The following is a 14,220-nucleotide window of genomic DNA, read 5'->3' as shown; positions in this document are numbered from 1 at the left end:
CCCGAACTTAGACATACCCGATGATTACTATAAAGCAAAAAAAATTAGTTTCTAAATTAGGTCTCTCGTCTATGAAAATTGAATGTTGTGAAAAAGGTTGCATGTTGTATTATGGGGATGATGTAGATTTAGAGAATTGCAAAGTTTGTGGAATAATTCTTGTACTTCCTGTCTAACTTGAAGTTATACAGGAAAATTGGCAAATGTAAACGGTTTGTGAAATAAAAGAATAGGATTGAGAGATCTATATGTGAGGCCTATCTCGCTGCGGAAACCTCTCACTTCTCTTCTTCTTATTTTGAGAAACATGTTACGTGTTTGAGAAATAGGCTAACTTGAAACGATCAAGGTGAGAATGATCCTTTGGCCCCGCCAACATCCATATTCAATCGACCGGGGGGGTTCTAAAACTACTAAAAGAAGACTTCTAACTGATATGGAGAAAAAGTCAGCCACAACACCTGTATTGTTGAATTTCCCGGAAGTTCAACCATATTATAAGTAGGTTTCAAATTATATTATTGAGTTTTTCAGAATAATCCATACTAATATGTCACTGACAAGCGTTAAATGTGTTGGACAGTTTGTTCGTGGGTATGTATGGTTATGCTCCTGTTTATTCCGAGTTTAGCGAGTGGTTCAAATGTTAAATCTTATGTATGTGTTAACTTATAAAATTCAACTACATTTCATTTTTTATAAACTATAAATATTTGCTAACTTTTTACCACTAGGTCCATGATCCAAATAATGGCATAGCTGACCAATTTCTGAAAGATATAGCTTGGGGACCAAGCCCTTATGTCGAAACGATGAAAAAATACAATGTCAATGATTACAAATTCCGTACTGAAGAAAGCTCCAAGCATTATAAAAGCAATAACAGCGGAGTCTGGGTTAAAAGGGACACTAACAATCAGGATGGAGATATTGATTATTATGGTGTGCTCCAAGAGATTTTAGAGCTAGAGTATCCTGGTTGGCCATACAAAAAGTTGATACTTTTTTGTTGTAAGTGGTTTGACCCAACACCAAAAACTGGTATAAGGATAGACCCACATTACAAAATTGTTGAAGTCAAGCATACAAGGCAGTATGGAAGCTATGATCCTTTTATCATTGCACAAAATGTTAAGCAAGTGTATTATGCTCCTTATCCGTTGTGTAGGGATAAATCGGATTGGTGGATGGTTATTAAGATAAATCCTGTGGGTCGTGTGGAAGTCGAGAATACTTTAAATGTTGCATACCAAAATAACATATCGAGTGTTCAAGAAACAATGGACAGAGAATTAGAAAATGAATTGGAGCACCCTGACCAAATATATGAAGAAATTGATCTAGAAGAAGGAACTTCCATGGCAAATAAAGAGGAAGAATTATCTGTTGACAACGAGTACTCGTCTTATGAGGAAGATTTCGCTGACAGTAGTGACATGAGTGAAGAGGAAAAATTACCTATTGAAAATGAAATAAACGGGGAGGAAGAAATAAGCGATGAGGAAGAATTGTCTGTTGAAAATGAAATAAGCGAGGAGGATTAATTCATTCATTCCTTTTTAGCTCTAGTTTTTTATAGTAATCATTTATTTAACTCCTAAATAGAAAAATGCTATAGTCAGGCAGTAACATACAGTGAGCATATGATATTACTCTTCTATACTCTTTTTGTACATTATGGGAGAAGATGAAAAATCCACTCCAATAAAAACAAACTTAATCCTCATTATTTTAGTTTTAAAAATCTCATTATGCAATAATTATCTAATTTATGTTCTAACAATCTCAGTTTGCACATGGCATCAGGTGATAAAAATGAGCGACATCAGAATAGTAGTTTGTGTGGGAAGAATAATACTCAGAGTAAATGGAAATCAACAGTGTCTACATCAAGTCAATCTCCTTCTTCCATCCCACCGTTGCATCCTACTTCACAGGGCCTTACTGTTGGGTGTGGAATTGGCCAAACAAGTCAATTCTTTTGTTCACATAGTCGTGATGTAAGCGCTTACCTTATGATAGTCGTGATGTAAGCGCTTACCTCATCATAGGAAATTCATTCCTATAAATAGGTAGCTTATGGTTCATTTGTAAAACACACCAAATTGAAGAAGACAACACATCCCAAAGAGAGAGAAAAATCTAAGAGAAATACTCTTAGTGAAAGGCCTAAGTAAGTGAAGGTCTTTGAGAGAATTTTCTGTGGTAAAATTCTTGAGTGTAATTGGGATTGGGGTTGTGAGGTTGAGTGTTGTAAACACTTGTAATATTTCTTCTTTAATAAGATCTGCAGCAGCAACGTGGACGTAGCTCTCACATTGAGGGTGAACCACTATAAATCTGTGTGTGTGCTATTTATTCTTCGCTTACATCACGGCGTAAGTAGGTTCTGTTTAAGGAGGTTGGTATTTAAGTGGTCCAGCTGTGACCCTCCAATCTTTCCTGGGAACCTGCTTACAAAGGTCGGATTTGGGATTCAAATCCTAACAACTGGTATCAGAGCAACAGGTTGTGTTGTGATTTAGAAACGATGGGAGGCGAAGATGGTACGACGCACGGCATCGGTAAATTCGATGGTACAGACTTTGCGTTCTGGAGAATGCAAATTGAAGATTATTTATATGGCAGAAAGCTTCATGAACCTCTGAGTCCGAAACCAGAGGAGATGAAGCAAGCAGATTGGAATTTCCTCGACAGACAAGTTCTGGGAGTCATTCGGCTGACGCTGTCGAAGAACGTTGCTCACAACGTGGCAAAAGAGAAGACCACCGCAGATATGATGAAGGTATTGTCTGACATGTATGAGAAACCTTCGGCAAATAATAAGGTATTTCTCATGAAGAAACTATTTCATCTAACGATGATGGAAAATGCTCATGTTGCTGCACACGTAAATGAATTCAATACCATTGTAAATCAATTGTCATCGGTAAAAATTGACTTCGATGATGAAGTACAAGCTCTAATTTTGTTGGCATCCCTACCAAATAGTTGGGAGCCAATGAGAGCAGCGGTTAGTAATTCTGTCGGCAGTGACAAACTAAAGTTCAACGATGTTAGGGATCGTATCCTTGCTGAGGAGGTGCGCAGGACAGATTCGGGAGAGGCATCGACGAGTTCTGCTTTTAATGTTGAAAACAGAAGCAGAAATTATGACAGAAACTACAACCGAAATAGGGGCAGATCGAAGTCAAGGAATAGCAGGGGTGAATCCAGACCAGGACGAACACATGAGTGTTGGAACTGTGGAAAACCAGGTCACTTCAAGAAGAACTGCAGGGCGCCAAAGAAGGAGGACAACAAGGGGGCTGGAATCAACGCTGCTACGGAAGACATTGGCGATGCGTTGTTGCTATCGGTTGACAGCCCGATAGACTCTTGGGTGCTTGACTCAGGAGCGTCCTTTCATACCACCCCACATCATGATATAATGACAAACTACGTGGCTGGGAATCTCGGCAAAGTTTATTTAGCCGATGGAGAGCCGCTAGACGTTGTTGGCACGGGAGACATTAATTTGAAGATGTCAAATGGATCCTCATGGAAGATTACAAAAGTTAGACATGTTCCAAAGCTGATGCGAAACCTGATTTCAGTAGGTCAGCTTGATGATGAGGGATATGATCTCAACTTTGGTAATGGGTCTTGGAAGGTGGCGAAAGGTGCTATGGTAGTTGGCCGAGGACAGAAGATTGGCACTCTCTACATGACGGATAACTGTCGTGATATTGTTGCTGTGGTTGACAACACAAAGAAGACAGATTTGTGGCATTGTCGGCTTGGGCATATCAGCCAGAAGGGGATGAAGCTGTTGGTGACAAATGGCTTAATTCCGGAGCTGAAGACGGTGGACCTTTATACGTGTGAGAGTTGCATTCTCGGAAAACAAAAGCGAGTAAGCTTCTCAAGTGCAGGCAGAGAGTTGAAGGTCGAAAAGCTGGAATTGGTGCACACAGACGTGTGGGGACCTACCACTGTACCCTCCCTTGGAGGATCACACTACTACGTGACCTTCATTGATGATTCAACCAGGAAGGTATGGGTTTATTTTATGAAAAATAAATCCGATGTGTTTAGTGTATTCAAAAGATGGAAAGCCATGGTCGAGAATGAAACAAACCTCAAGTTGAAGTGTTTGAGGTCCGATAACGGCGGAGAATACACTGATGGTGATTTCAAACGGTACTGTGCCGATAATGGGATCAAGATGATGAAGACTATTCCTGGAACGCCGCAACAGAATGGAGTAGCCGAAAGAATGAACCGAACGTTGAACGAGCGTGCTCGGAGTATGAGAATACACTCTGGACTGCCCAAGACATTCTGGGCAGATGCAGTCAATACCGCGGCCTTCTTAATTAACCGAGGACCGTCAGTTCCCTTGGATTTCAAAATTCCAGAAGAAGTCTGGAGTGGCAAGAAGGTAAATCTTTCATTTCTGAAAGTGTTCGGTTGCTTATCATATGTTCATAATGATGATACGGCTAGAAGCAAGCTTGATCCAAAATCAAAGAAGTGTTACTTTATTGGCTATGGTGACACCGAGCTTGGGTACCGATTTTGGGATGAACAAAATCGGAAGATCATCCGAAGCAGGAATGTTGTCTTTAACGAAGAGGTACTGTACAAAGACAAGCTGCAAAAGAATTCAGAATGTCAGGACAAGGAATCGTCAAATAGTCGATTTGAGGGACTTTCCGGCACCTGAGCCGCAGCCAGGTACAACCGAGGCAGAGGAACAAACAATCCGAGAAGATGCTGATGAAAGTGCTGATTCTGAAACAAATGAACAGACGCCAATCACAGAGCTGCGTAGATCATCCAGGATCAGGAAGCCGCTTCACAGGTACTCTCCATCCCTCAACTACATTCTACTCACTGATAGAGGGGAGCCGGAATGTTATGAAGAAGCAATGCAAGTCGATGAATCGACTAAGTGGGAGCTGGCAATGAAGGATGAAATGGATTCACTATCGGCAAATCATACATGGGAATTATCCGAGTTGCCAAAGGATAAAAAGGCATTGCAAAACAAATGGGTTTATCGGATAAAGGAAGAACCCAATGGAAGCAAGCGTTATAAAGCAAGGCTGGTTGCAAAGGGATTTCAACAGAAAGAAGGCATTGACTATACGGAGATCTTCTCTCCCGTAGTCAAGATGGTGACTATCAGAACTGTTCTTGGGCTGGTAGCAAAGGAAAATCTACATCTGCAACAGATGGACGTGAAAACTGCATTTCTTCACGGTGATCTAGACGAGAAAATCTACATGCGACAGCCGGAGGGATTCAAAATCAAAGGAAAGGACAATCTGGTGTGCAAACTTCAAAAGAGTCCGTACGGACTAAAACAGGCTCCAAGACAGTGGTATTTAAAGTTTGACAGCTTTATGAAGAAAGCTGATTTTTCAAGGTGCGAGGCAGATCACTGCTGTACATGATACTGCTACTCTATGTCGACGACATGCTAATCGTAGGAGCAAACCTACAGGAGATTGATCGGTTGAAAAAAGGGTTATCGGAAGAGTTTGCAATGAAGGATTTGGGAGCTACAAAGCAAATCCTTGGGATGAGAATCGACCAAAGCAAGGAGGGCATCAAACTCTCACAAGAAGAATATGTGAGGAAAGTTATCAAAAGGTTTAACATGCATGATGCCAAGCCAGTCAGCACTCCCTTGGCTGGACACTTTCGGTTGTCAAAGGATCAGTCGCCGACAACCGAGGATGAGAAGAAGCAGATGGACAAGATACCTTATGCATCTGCAATCGGTAGTCTTATGTATGCAATGATATGTACAAGGCCAGACATTGCACATGCAGTGGGAGTTGTCAGCCGATTTATGAGCAATCCGGGAAAGCAACACCGGGAGGCTGTGAAGTGGATATTCAGATATCTGAAAGGCAGCTCGAGTTCAGCTCTGTATTTCCGAAAATCAAAAACAGGATTGCAAGGGTATGTTGATGCTGACAACGGTGGTGATATTGATAGCAGAAAGAGCACATCCGGGTATGTTTACACCTTCGGAGGTACTGCAATCTCTTGGCTTTCCAAGTTGCAAAAGATAGTAGCTCTCTCTAGTTGTGAGGCTGAGTACGTTGCTGTGACGGAGGCCACAAAGGAAATGATGTGGCTACAATCTTTTCTGCGGGAATTGGATCAGGACCACGAGGGAAGTGTGCTATATTGTGATAGCCAAAGTGCCATTCATTTGGCAAAGAACCCGGTCTACCATGCTCGAACGAAGCACATACAACTCCGGTACCATTTCATTAGATCAGCTTTGGAAGATGGAGCGCTAGTGCTTGAGAAGATCGCAGGGAGTCAAAATCCAGCAGACATGCTGACAAAGGCAGTGACGATACACAAACTGAAGCTATGCTCAGCTTCAGTTGGCCTGCACGAAGTATGAAACTAGGAAAGTGCTGCTGCATCGATCAAAGTGTGAAGACAAATTAAAATTAGTCTTCAAGTGGGAGATTTGTTGGGTGTGGAATTGGCCAAACAAGTCAATTCTTTTGTTCACATAGTCGTGATGTAAGCGCTTACCTTATGATAGTCGTGATGTAAGCGCTTACCTCATCATAGGAAATTCATTCCTATAAATAGGTAGCTTATGGTTCATTTGTAAAACACACCAAATTGAAGAAGACAACACATCCCAAAGAGAGAGAAAAATCTAAGAGAAATACTCTTAGTGAAAGGCCTAAGTAAGTGAAGGTCTTTGAGAGAATTTTCTGTGGTAAAATTCTTGAGTGTAATTGGGATTGGGGTTGTGAGGTTGAGTGTTGTAAACACTTGTAATATTTCTTCTTTAATAAGATCTGCAGCAGCAACGTGGACGTAGCTCTCACATTGAGGGTGAACCACTATAAATCTGTGTGTGTGCTATTTATTCTTCGCTTACATCACGGCGTAAGTAGGTTCTGTCTAAGGAGGTTGGTATTTAAGTGGTCCAGCTGTGACCCTCCAATCTTTCCTGGGAACCTGCTTACAAAGGTCGGATTTGGGATTCAAATCCTAACACTTACTACTAAGAGTAAAGGGAAATCAACCGTGTTTACATCGATTTCATTTCATTCTTTTATTCCACCAGTGCATCCTCCTTCACAGGGCTCGTCATTATTTTCACATTCTTTCTATATTACTGTACCTCCCCAAGGATATAGCTAGATGCCTCCTCCGAGCTATAGCTCGATGCCTCCACAGAGTTATCTCAGGATTTCAACTACTGCCTCTTTCTACAATATGCCTCCCCCAGGTTGTTCCGCGATGCCTCCTTCTCATATACCTCCACGTAGTATGCATTCAGCTTACCTCGCTACCATAGAACAACGTCCATCTCTAGAGGCTACTCGATCAGCCAGTCCACGCCTTTTTAAGCTAAATATTGGATCGAGTAATTCTAAGGCATCTCCTAGCCCTTCTTCGACTCCGTCTTCAGTTGATGGTCCAAATCTTCCATCACCTGGAAAGTTAGATCATCAACGGAGGATGCGCATCACTGCTGATGGAGAAGGGTTAGCTTATTCTTTTATTATATTCTAATTCCTCTATTATTTTATAATTTTTGAATTAATAATTTTAAATGCTTTAAAATTGTTGTCTTGCAGGTTTTATCCCTCCAGGCCAGCTGCAAATGCAATTTCAACAGTGATCCAGAAACTTTATAATGGTACCTTCGCGACGTGGGGTGAAGTGCCATCTCATGTGCAACAGGCGATCTTTAATGAGTTTATGGTATGTACACTTTGAATCACAAAATGGATTAAATGAGTTTTCTTCTCTAAAGATGGATTGTGGATGAGCTATTGTTGCATTTACTAGATGCTCTACAATGTGGTTCTCTAATCAGTGTACTTCAAAGAAAACAACACCCCGTGATGAAAACAGTTTGGAACTGAATTTAAGGAAAATTACCAGTAATTGAGTTGTGTTGGCTAGAATGGATACTAGACATGTCAGCATAAGGTGAAAAATCAGATTTGAAGTTATGTGCTAATTCTAAAATATCTTAAAGCACCATGTTGCTAATTCTAAAAATCAGATTCTGATAAATGAGATCCCAATAAACACAATACTTTAGGTGGTTTGCAAAATGTATTATCTGTAATATTTATTATGTTCAACTCACATTTCTGTTGAGAGTTGGTCTCTTCCAGAAGTTCTACTGCATAAAAGGTGCTGGCGTCAGTTGATTTGATGTTTGTTACTATTTTGTTTGCAGAAAAAGTGTACATGGAACCCTGTCGAGGATCATGTTATTAGAAGCAATTTTACAAAGAAGGCGAGTGGTCGATTGTCAAACATTTTTTCTGACGCTCTAAGAAATGGTCTAAAGCCTGGCTGGCTTGGGGCAGATTACTGGGAAGAGCTTATACGATACTAGAATATGCCGGAGTTTCAAAAGAAGAGCGCCCAAACAAAGGCAGCTCGAAACTCTATGAAGGGTGGCTCATTGCACACTTGTGGTTCAATGTCCATGGGGACAGTTAGGAGGAAATTGGTAATTATTTAAACATTTAGATGGTAGCAAATTCAAATAATGACTTAATCAACATTAACTATATTTATTTCATTTGCAGAAAGCTTCCCTTGGTAGACCACCCACACGTCATGAGGTATGAAAGGAGACCCATACGAATATCGAAGACGGAAAAGAAGTTTGGGTTGAGCCACGGGCAGAGGATACCTATGTAAGCTATAAACTTAGAATATATTTGACTAGTGCTATTGTTTTTATGGTTAATAGTAAGACTCAACTTCTTAATTTTTAGTTTTCTCTTCATGTTATTCCCTCTTAAGTTCATATATATAATCTCTTAGTGATATTATCTTGGATAAACTTTTGTAGTTTTTCTGGTTGGTTATTGATGTTTGCTTACTGGATAACATTTAGTTCTAGTGATTACAATTGTTATTGTTCATGGGGCTGATTTGCATAAATTAACAACACTTGTGTATAATGTTCGTATCTACATTAAATCAAATCAAGCCGAGCAAGTTTTCGATTTATTAAGTCGGTTTGACTCGATTTACCGGTTCGGATTGGGTTTTCGATCTCATTTGAGCACCCTTACTCGTGTACATTAGCAGCTGCAATAAAAATGAAGGAAATGGCCGAGTTGAAACATTAAAATAACTATTGAAGTTTGAGAATCTTCAAGAAATAATACACAACCACATTAATATTTGACATTTGTTGAGTTCTCACATTGGTGGGTGAAATCTTTGTGTGTGCATTATTATGTAGTTAAGTTTTGCATTTGCTATTTGTTTTAGGTTATTCAGGGTGTTAAGATTGAAGTTTGATATTTTTTGAGATGATATCTTTCTGCCCAATATTAGTTTTGAACAATAGAAGAGCTACTCCAGCATTGAAGATATGCCCTTTGGTTTCTCTATTGCTGAATATAATAATGTAACTTCTCCTTTTGCTTGCTTTGGCTATTTGTACAGTCAAGCTAAAGATTAAAATAACTCATTTGTCCAAGTTTGGGCCTTTAATCTATAAGTTACCTTTAACAAGTGAATTTATGGGGTACATTTCCACACATATATAAGTTGCTCTTTCTTTTCCTTTTCTAAAGAGCTTAGGACTGTGCTTCTTGAATACTCGTGTTTCGGATGATTGTTATCACATGGCAAATCATGCTATATAATAATTTTTTTGTATACCACACTCATTTAGCTAGATAGGTGTCTGCTTTGTTGCATTTTTTAGGTTATGCCATATAAATGGAGCTAAAGACACTTTTTCATGTTCACTACATTTAAATCTCGTTCTTTCCCCCAGTAAAAAACATTTAGATCTCTTTCTATCATAAGACATACTTGTTCGTTCCTGAAAAGCCAGACTGTCACAGTACTACTCCTGGTGTCATAGTTTACTAAATATAAATGATCTTACCTGACTGATTTTACAATATTCCCTAAATCTGCACAATCTCTAAAAGAACTTCTTGTTTTGACATTAAGCACCATCCTGTTCGAAATTAATTGCTCATTTGTGCAATTTTCTACTGAGAGGATATCTGGTATTACTTGATATTGAAACTGCACAATTATCTTTTGTATCCAGTTTTGCAACCCTCTGTGTGGAACCTTCTGGGGTTGATCCAAACCAAATGTTATCGGCTTGTTTATATATTAAATTTTACTTTTAATGTAGAATCGGTATAATCAATCGATGAAGGAGCTCATTAGGAGTCAGCCGACCAATGATCAAGGCAATCCAATCATGCCATCGGAGGAACAAACTGTCTCCTGTTGGTTGGACGTGGCTGGCGGCGTCTATAAGGGAAGAGCGTATGGCTTTTGCTCTGAGAAGAACTTTCACCGCCTCCAGTGTGGATTGTAAGGTATAAGGAGTTCTGCCACTGTGTCAAATGGGCAGCTTGAGGAGATGCGACACGAGCTTCGGGAACTTGCTAGGAATTATGAGGAGGAACAGAATAAAAGGTTGGCAGAGGAGCGACGTCGGATAATACTTGAGTCAGACATCAAAGAACTCAAGGCCCACATGTGTAACTTGATCAGGTTGCCCCGTTCTCCGCCCCGAGCCCCGATCATGATGATGGAGAGGATGTAGAGGATCTAGGGCATGGAGACGATGAGGATTATAAGAATAGAGAGCATGGAGACGCTGAAATGGATTATTAATTAGGTGTCAATTGTTAGTTTTGTTCTAACTTATGTTATTTTGGATTGTTTCAAGTCTAGTGGGAAGCTTTTGATATATGTTTGCATAACGTCAAAGTTGGTTGGATTCGTACGAGGTTTTTTGGCTTAATTTTAATGTTTGAATTATTTCGGAGTATTTTTACTATTGTTTTGATGGCTATTATCAGTTGCGTTTCCGTTTCTATTGAATTAGCTATTGAAATCTTTTATATAGCAGGTGGTGCAGTAAAAAAATAGACACTGCTTGCCAAAATAATATCAGAAATACCGAGGGACTTACCGATAGAGTCCCTCGGTAACAAGTGTAATTGCAAATCTCAGATTTCCAGGTTGCTGATGGACGTCCCTCGTTATTTTTCAAATATCAAATTACTTTTTCTTTAGCTTACCGATGGACATTTCTCAGTAAACTGGAAAATATAATTGTTAAATATTTATATTTATCGAGGGTCGTCCCTCGGTGTATTTAAAATTTTAATTTAATTAATTTTAATATACTGATGGATGTCCCTCGTTAAATAATATATAATAATATATCAATATTATATATATATATATATTAAGTACCGAGAGTCGTCTCTCGGTATATTTAATTTGCCTGAATATTAAGGAATGAAAGTACCGAGGGAGCTATGAGGGAATCCTTCGATATTTGCCGAGAGTGTCCCTCGGTATTATTTACCAAGGGTCAAAATTACCCAAAGGCCTAGTACCGATGGCGTCCCTCAGTAAATCCTAGTTAATGATGGACGTCCCTCGGTAAATTTCATAGGTAAATCATGAATTTTTAGTAGCGCAACAGTCTTGTTTTTGTGAGAGAATAGGAAGTCCTAGGTACACAATCAGCGGGGAAAAGATACAATGAATCTGATTAAACTTTAGAATAGTACTTTAGAATAGTTTTTGATAAGTAATTGGAAGGAACATATATATGAAGGTTCGACAAATAATAAATTGTCTTTTAAGAGCCCACTTCTGTGCAGATGTCAATGGACTGAATCGTAAAAGGTTCAAATTCGCGTGGATTAGACCAATCAAATAACCTTGACTTGTGAGAGGGTTAAGGTTCAAATCATGCATTTAATTAGGAATGACTCCGAAGTTCCATCATATGATGTAACCCCTCCTATGATCTCTTATCATACCTTCTGTTGATCTCTTATCATACCTTCTGTTGATCTCTTATAATAGCACTTTTATAACAAATCAAAAGTTGAGCGATAAATTTGGAACTTTTTCCTTAAAGAATTTGAACATGTGAAGTCCACTCATTTTATATGAAGCGTTGTTAATGAAAATGTCAAATATGAAATGATTTGCTAACGATAAAGTACCGGAAAAAAAAAACAAAAGTGAAATAGAGTGTAAAATTGAGTAATTTCAAATAATACATGATAAATTTAAACCTTTTCCTTTAAAATTGAAGAAAACTTTTCCTTGAAAAGCCTAACTTATACTATTAATTAGCATTGACTACCTTCCCCATCCTTTAAAAAAGCAAAAGCATATTTTACACGCATATAATCATTTGAATCAGAGTCAAATTTGGCACGCGTTACAATCAAATATTGTCGGTAACTTAACAGTGCAAATTCTTGGCTTGCAAGTCTAGCTAGCATTCTGGTTTAGAGTCAAATATTGGCCCAACACACTTGGTCATCCATGATTTTTTTTTTTTTTTTTGGGGTGGGGGGGGGGGGGGTGATTGGACCACCTCTGTACCTTTAGTTCAGACCCCGTCATTAAAATCCAAATTGTGGCAGCTCGAAGTTTAAAAGAAACTAAAATCTAAATAGACGCCTACCCAATGCTTAAACTAGAAATGATCGGTGAATATACAATATAAGTATAATTTATGTATAAAATGTGTATAACCATATATATAATTTATGTATCCTGGCTTGCAAAAGTAAATGGTTAATTCAACAGACTTCGTTATAATTGATGAAACTTCGAAAAATGTACTGGCTGCAACTTAATGATAATGTCATTAGTTTAATTTATGTCTACTGGTAATATATGGAGTAATTTTTTATACATGCAAGGCCACAATATTTATTATTATTATTTTTTTAAAATATATATATATTTTTATTACATAGGGGGTAGGGGAAGGAGAAATAGAGAATTACAATGTGGGGATTCGAACCCTCACCAACAAAGTGAAAATTCAGGTAGTCAACCAACTGAGCTATTGGATCCCTACAACCACAATATTTATTAGAACTATGTATATTACGCCTAATTTTGAAGATTTAGACAGCATGGTAAATAATTTATTATTATAAACACCAAATTCAAATGGTGAAAATAATTTCTTTTTTAAAAAATATAAAATAAATTGACATATTTCCAAAGAACTAATGTGCTTCTTCGATTTTTGCGTTACTGTTCATAAGTAATTGAACGGACAAATAAAGGTTTTGGACTAACAAATTGTTTTGGGCCCATTCAATTTCCAAACTTGTTGAGAGGTCAATGGAGTGAATTTTGGAAGAATATGTAGCATGAAAACAGTTGGATTTAGTTGAAATTTGGTGTGATAATTAGATGATGTACCGACCAAATTAAACTAGGGTTCTTGATGTTAGGAGGATTAGGTCAAATCATGGATCTTAGTTTTAAATCCAAATTAACTCCATCACATGATGTAACCTCCTATACATACAATCTCTTAATCTCAGAACTAGTCACATTCTTTGGTTTAAATTAAATCAAAATCCCTTTCTATCAAGTATCATCACATGAGGTATCCCTCTGTCTCTGTGAAGTAAACCTGATTAGACTTCTAGGACTAACAATGTAAAACATGTGAAAGATATTGTATTCAATATAGAGCCTATTAGCCATAAGTTAGGTATTTAATATAAGTGTTAAAGTATATGAAAAGTAAAAGAGATAGCGTCCAAATTTTGCCCATGAATTTTTTAGTTCAAAATTTCATCCGTTAATAATTGAGGTCAAATCTATTACAAAGGTAGTAGAAGTACTACATATATTCTTATTGACTAACAACATAACTTATCAACGGGTGGACTTTTTCTACAAGGGATAAAACGGTCAAATTTGTCCTTAAAGTATGCAAAATGATCAAGATCTGCCCCGAGCATTGCGAATAAACCAGATTTGGTACAATATTTTTTTTCTCAATCACCATCCCTCTATACCCATCATCACCATAACAATTAATTATCTTCACTCTTAAAAACACAACTTGAAGACCACTGTTACTCCACCACAGAAAGAAAACGTCATGTACAAGGGGACTGAGGGGGTGAGAGAATAGGAAGTCTTAGGTACACAATCAGCGGGGTAAAGATCCAATGAATCTGATTAAACTTTAGAATAGTTTTTGATAAGTCATTGGAAGGAACATATATATGAAGGTTTGACAAATAATAAATTGTCTTTTCAGAACCCAATTATGGGCAGAGGTCAATGGATTGAATCGTAGAAGGTTCAAATTCGTGTGGATTAGACCAATCAAATAACGTCGATTGGTGAGAGGCTTAAGGTGCATTTAATTAGGAATGACTT

This window comes from Lycium barbarum, chromosome 2 (genome assembly GCF_019175385.1).
Source record: "Lycium barbarum isolate Lr01 chromosome 2, ASM1917538v2, whole genome shotgun sequence".
Taxonomy (NCBI): Eukaryota; Viridiplantae; Streptophyta; class Magnoliopsida; order Solanales; family Solanaceae; genus Lycium; species Lycium barbarum.
Note: the sequence above shows the minus strand (reverse complement) of the source record.